The sequence below is a fragment of the Bufo gargarizans genome, chromosome 3 (assembly GCF_014858855.1).
Source record: "Bufo gargarizans isolate SCDJY-AF-19 chromosome 3, ASM1485885v1, whole genome shotgun sequence".
In the NCBI taxonomy this organism is placed as follows: domain Eukaryota; kingdom Metazoa; phylum Chordata; class Amphibia; order Anura; family Bufonidae; genus Bufo; species Bufo gargarizans.
Genome location: NC_058082.1, coordinates 47,144,893 through 47,151,450, shown reverse-complemented (window position 1 = coordinate 47,151,450; position 6,558 = coordinate 47,144,893). Strand labels below are relative to the sequence as shown.

General features: G+C 40.1%; 1 non-coding gene across 1 annotated transcript; it reads left to right on the top strand.

Moving 5' to 3' along the window:
* The first annotated feature begins 727 nt into the window (after positions 1 to 727).
* Positions 728 to 836, top strand: LOC122933510. Its single transcript, XR_006388465.1, has one exon. It is a non-coding gene; the product is annotated as a U6 spliceosomal RNA (small nuclear RNA).
* The last annotated feature ends 5,722 nt before the right edge of the window (positions 837 to 6,558 follow it).

Below are 6,558 nucleotides of genomic sequence, written 5' to 3'. Positions count from 1 at the left end.
AACTTCTGGGTCTCCAAATTGGGCACATGGCCTGAGCTTGACCTTTGTGCCTTGGAGGTGCTGGCCTGCCCTGCAGCCAGTGTATAGTCTGAACGTGTGTTTAGCATGACCGGAGGGGGTTATCACAGGTTATATTTCCCAATGTTTTGGGGTGTACCCTAATTAAAAAAAATTAAAAAAAATTTAAAACCATAAAAGCAGTGTAGGCTACCTCCTCCTCCTCCTCCTCCACCGCCGCTTTCACCTACACCGCCACATCCACTGCCTCCTCAACCTCCTACTCCATATGGACTTCGTCCTCCTAGATCAAGAGTATTATTTTTTATTTTTACGTATTTTATGTTATTTAAAGTAATTTCCCTATCCACATTTGTTTGCAGAACACTTGCCATGCTCTTAACACATTTCTCTGCCATTTGCAGCCCTCTAGCCCTTTCCATTTCATTTTTACAGCCATTTTAGTGCTCAAAAGTTCGGGTCCCCGTTGACTTCAATGGGGTTTGGGTTCGGGGTCAAGTTCAGGTCAAGTTTGAGTCCCGAACTCGAACTTTTTTGTGAAGTTCAGCTGAACCCGTCGAACCTGAACATCCAGGTGTCCGCTCAACTCTACTGCCGAGAAGTGAACTCTACATAACCGGAAGAATCAGCCTATTATGAAGCTCCATTGTCATTTTTTGGATGATACATTCCAAATATTCCACAATCTTTAATTTAAATCCATTTTCTAGTGCTTGCTTCTGCAGCACATATACAAAAAAATTGGAACGATGCAGAGAAGATTAGCATGGCCCCTGCGCAAGGATGACATGCAAATTCGGTAAACGTTCCATAAAAAAAAATTATAATTTCTACTAAACAGAGAACACTGACACTTGAGATGACATCAAGAAACTTCAAGGAAAGATAATTAAAAAAAAATAACCATATCCACTGGCGTATATATTTAGTTGAGGTCAGAAATTAGACACTTTTAAGGGATGAAATCATGCTGAAGATGGCTGGACACGTACAGTAGGAACTTGGAAGGACAGTGCAGAATCTAATCTGGGAGTTCACTGAGAATCAATTGACGGTTGTCGAACTCAAAGCCATTTATCATGTCTGAATTCTGAAACCCTTTCCACCTTTACATAGTAAAAATAATGAATTTGTCTCAGTTTTGATCTTGTCGTGGGCATTGCTGAGCGAAGGCACGGCTTTTGGGTTTATATGGCTGCAATAAACAGGAGTATTCTACAATGGCAGAGGCAAGATTTCTAAGAAAATATACAAATGCCAGTGAAATATAATGGCATTCTTCACTAAGGTAATTTTAAAATGGGAATTTTTGTGTCCATTGTCTGGGTATTTGACCTGCCCCAGGTAGCCATGTGCTGTTAAACACATGACCATTTTTTCGGCCTGTATCACAGCTTTTACAACCAACCTGGTTTAATGAGTTAAAGTAATATCATCATAGATGCCTATTAATATAAAATTAGCAAAAATAATGTGGTCTTATTTGCAGGACAGTGTCACAGAAAACAAGTGTGGGATTTTTTTTTAGGCATCACTTTTTTTAAATTGAGACCCAGACCAATAAGTCCAACATGTATATTTATTAGCATTAGAAGTTAGGTTGAGTTCACACCAAATAGACAAAACGTACAGTAAAAATATATGGTGTTATGCTACACATTGTTGCAGTTTGCAATGAATTTATCGACTTCAATAATTTTACAAGTGATACATGTACCATATGGTATTTTCCACACCATAAAATGCACCTAGGTTTTTCATCAGACATCAAATCAAACCCCCAATCCCAATCAGACCTCAAATCAGACCCCCAATTCAGACCCACATTCCTCATTGTACCTACAAGTGCCTATTGGCAGTCATCCAAACTACCTCCATACCTCCTTGACTGGTTCCAGAAATTGCAATTTAAATCTGCTGCTATTGAATGTACCAATGAAGTAAAATCTTGCATTTAGTGCATTCACTTCTGGTCTGAATCTTCATACTACATCTCCACTGCAACAATCTCCAGGGAGCAATAGCCTGAGGGAGTAAACCATGACAAAACACTTCATCAGTGCCACTACTACTCCCATCCTCTGCACCAGCTGCCCGGAGGCTTGCTGTAGAAAGTATTCCCTTCATAAGACACACTGCCATTTGCCTCCACTTTTGGGGAAAAAAGTATGTCTTATGTTGTGGGAAATATGATATATTTATATATACAGTACAGACCAAAAGTTTGGACACACCTTCTCATTCAAATAGTTTTCTTTATTTTCATGACTATGAAAATTGTAGATTCACACTGAAGCCATCAAAACTATGAATTAACACATGTGGAATTATATACATAACAAAAAAGTGTGAAACAACTGAAAATATGTCATATTCTAGGTTCTTCAAAGTAGCCACCTTTTGCTTTGATTACTGCTTTGCACACTCTTGGCATTCTCTTGATGAGCTTCAAGAGGTAGTCACCTGAAATGGTCTTCCAACAGTCTTGAAGGAGTTCCCAGAGATGCTTAGCACTTGTTGGCCTTTTTTTCCTTCACTCTGCGGTCCAGCTCACCCCAAACCATCTCGATTGGGTTCAGGTCCGGTGACTGTGGAGGCCAGGTCATCTGGCGCAGCACCCCATCACTCTCCTTCATGGTCAAATAGCCCTTACACAGCCTGGAGGTGTGTTTGGGGTCATTGTCCTGTTGAAAAATAAATGATGGTCCAACTAAACGCAAACCGGATGGAATAGCATGTTACTGCAAGATGCTGTGGTAGCCATGCTGGTTCAGTATGCCTTCAATTTTGAATAAATCCCCAACAGTGTCACAAGCAAAGCACCCCCACACCATCACACCTCCTCCTCCATGCTTCACGGTGGGAACCAGGCATGTAGAGTCCATCCGTTCACCTTTTCTGCGTCGCACAAAGACACGGTGGTTGGAACCAAAGATCTCAAATTTGGACTCATCAGACCAAAGCACAGATTTCCACTGGTCTAATGTCCATTCCTTGAAACATTTTTTTTTGGGTCTTCTTTCACCAGTACAGAAGTCCTGGTCTTCGTTACTCTTAGAGGTGGGTCCCCCAGATTGGGAGAACATAGGGGAAAGTTTAAAACATGTTTCACATAATTTTAATCACACTGTTGTACAATTTAACATTTTGCACAAAATATATGTGACACCTATGTGGTTATATAGAAGAGGACTTAGAGCTTCCTCCGATTGCCCACGTTGTGGCGACTCCGAGGCAGACCACTTACACCTGTTTTGGGACTGCCCAATGGTGGGTAGATACTGGAGATCGGTCCAGACCACCTTGGCTCGTAAACTTAACATTGTTGTTCCTCTGTCTCCCAGGATATGGGTCTCGGGAGACTTATCGGAGGTTAATTATCAGCCCATAAAACGTCAATTATTGATTAAGGTTATGTTCTTGGCCAGGCTTCTTGTCTCTAGACTATGGTTTAGCTCCTCCGCTCCAGATTGCAGTAATTGGCTGGCCTTGGTCGAGAAAGTGAAAAGCTATGAGAGGATTCTGTATAAACAAAGAGGATCCTATTTAAAATGGTGTAAACTGTGGGAACACTGGGATATGGTTTAATTTTTTCTTTTTTCCTGCAAGGTTGGGAGGGGAGGGATAGGTGGGGTGGGTCGGGGACGATCTTAGACTTTATAATATTATAAATGTTATGTGGATATGTATTTTTGCATTATAAATAAAATAGATAGAATAAAAAAAATAATAATAATAATGTCCATTCCTTGTGTTCTTTAGTCCAAACAAGTCTCTTCTGCTTGTTGCCTGTCTTTAGCAGTGGTTTCCTAGCAGATATTCTACCATGAAGGCCTGATTCACACAGTCTCCTCTTAACAGTTGTTCTAGAGATGTGTCTGCTGCTAGAACTCTGTGTGGCATTGACCTGGTCTCTAATCTGAGCTGCTGTTAACCTGCGATTTCTGAGGCTGGTGACTCGGATGAACTTATCCTCCGCAGCAGAGGTGACTCTTGGTCTTCCTTTCCTGGGGCGGTCCGCATGTGAGCCAGTTTCTTTGTAGCGCTTGATGGTTTTTGTGACTGCACTTGGGGACACTTTCAAAGTGACTGACCTTCATTTCTTAAATTAATGATGGCCACTCGTTTTTCTTTACTTAGCTGCTTTTTTCTTGCCATAATACAAATTCTAACAGTCTATTCAGTAGGACTATCAGCTGTGTATCCACCTGACTTCTCCACAGCACAACTGATGGTCCCAACCCCATTTATAAGGCAAGAAATCCCACTTATTAAACCTGACAGGGCACACCTGTGAAGTGAAAACCATTTCAGGTGACTACCTCTTGAAGCTCATCAAGAGAATGCCAAGAGTGTGCAAAGCAGTAATCAAAGCAAAAGGTGGCTACTTTGAAGAACCTAGGATATGACATATTTTCAGTTGTTTCACACTTTTTTGTTATGTATATAATTCCACATGTGTTAATTCATAGTTTTGATGCCTTCAGTGTGAATCTACAATTTTCATAGTCATGAAAATAAAGAAAACTCTTTGAATGAGAAGGTGTGTCCAAACTTTTGGTCTGTACTGTATATATATATATATATATATATATATATATATATATACATATATATATATATATAAACTACAGCTGTAAAAACCTTGTGTCAAATAACTCAAATAACTATAAAAAGAACCACAGCTATTAAGGGTAGAAATGGACTTGCAATTTATTTTTGTGGCTGCGAGGCACACTACTGCAGAATATGAACCCAGTCTAATTATACTTATAACTACCTGCAGCAGAGCACCATAGAATCTTAGTATTGAGTATTTTGTAATTTTAGACCACTGAAAGCGCTGCCTGGGTTTTTATTTAACTAAAAATAAAACTTTAAAACTAGATGTGAGCAATTAACCTAATTTTCTGGGGTAGTGCATTCCAGAGGATTGGTGCAGCTTGAAAGAAGTCTCTTAGCCAGAACTGCAACATTAAGATTATGGAGGATGTTAATCTTAAATAATTTGCAGGATGTAGAGAATGGGTAGGGGCGTAGACAGAGATGAGGGAGGAGACATAGTGAGGTGCAGCACTGTGGAAACTAAGGATGAGCGAACTGGTTCTAGTTCTACCAGTTTGTGATTCAATGTGAACTCAAAAAGTTTGGGTTCAGACACATTTTTGGTGAGAGACAGAGACACTATTACACAACTATGTGTTTATCAACAATACATATGCGCTGTCTAAGGGGTGTTCTTTATCATTATAGAGAGCCCCTAGTATGCCGGATATGTGTTCCCAGTATTTTAGGCCAGGCCATGCCCCTAGTATGCCGAGTATGTGTGCGCAGTATTGTAGGCCAGGCAATGTCCCGAGTATGGCAAGGTCATGGTCCCAGTATTGTAGGCCAGGAGTTGCCCCTAGTATGCTGAGTATGTTTGCGCAGCATTGCAGGCCAGGCGATACCCTTAGTATGCCGAGTCCACGTACACAGCATTGTATGGCAGGCAATGTTATTAGTATGCCAAGGACATGTGTATGCAGTATTGTATGTCAAGTGATGCCCCTCTGGGTTTCTGGGAAACATATTCAAATTAGCTTATCTGATGCTGGCGGATGTTAGAAATGATCATTTACATATATTTTACCCAGAAACCCAGAGGAGCGTTGTCTAGTCTACAATATCAACTGGTCTTCATATTAGAAATATTACCCACCCAGAGGTTCCCCCTGAGGCCTTACAACTGGAACTGTTGTTCTCATCTGCTTTTTTAATTGTATTCCATACTGTATGGGCAATGAACACAGTGATTGGCACAGCGTATATGCATTTGTGAACAGATAGAAGAGCTTGGTTGCTGTAGTCAGCATAGACTACATATTAGAAATGGGAGATTTAGTCAGGGGGAGACCAGTTATTAATGAGTTACAGTAATCAAGATGAGAATGAATCGTAGCAACCAAAGAGTTTTTGCTGTTTCTGCAGTGAGAAAGAGCAGATTCTGGAAATGTTTTGGAGGTTTGGATGGACAAACTCATGCAAGGGTCCCACTTTTTGACTTTCATATGTCCTAAAAAAGTATATAGTCAGTGCTTGTACTGATGAAAAACCTTCTAGGCATAGTTTTTGACTGTTTCCAATGACAGAAGAATTGTGAGTGCAGCTCTGGAATTACAGGCAGTAGCTCAGAATCAGTAAAGTAATACCATATATTAACACAACTTCTGAACTCATTATGTAAATTAAATTAATATATTAACTGTGCAGTTGTGTTAAAAGAGGAATCTATCATGTTAGCTGCAGAAATATAATATAAAAAATAATTAAAATGATACAAAACTAGCTACATAAGCTTTATCCTCAAACCCTTGTTCTCACAATGAGCCCAATGCTAAGCGTGAATAGACACCATTGTGTACAGCAGACTAATGCGAGCACAATCTACCTCGCTTTAGTGATATTGTATTTTACAGGTACAGCATGGACAATGATATCTCCCAGACCAGAAGAAATCCATGTAATTAGCCCCGACAAAGCTCCAGTCTGATGATGGAT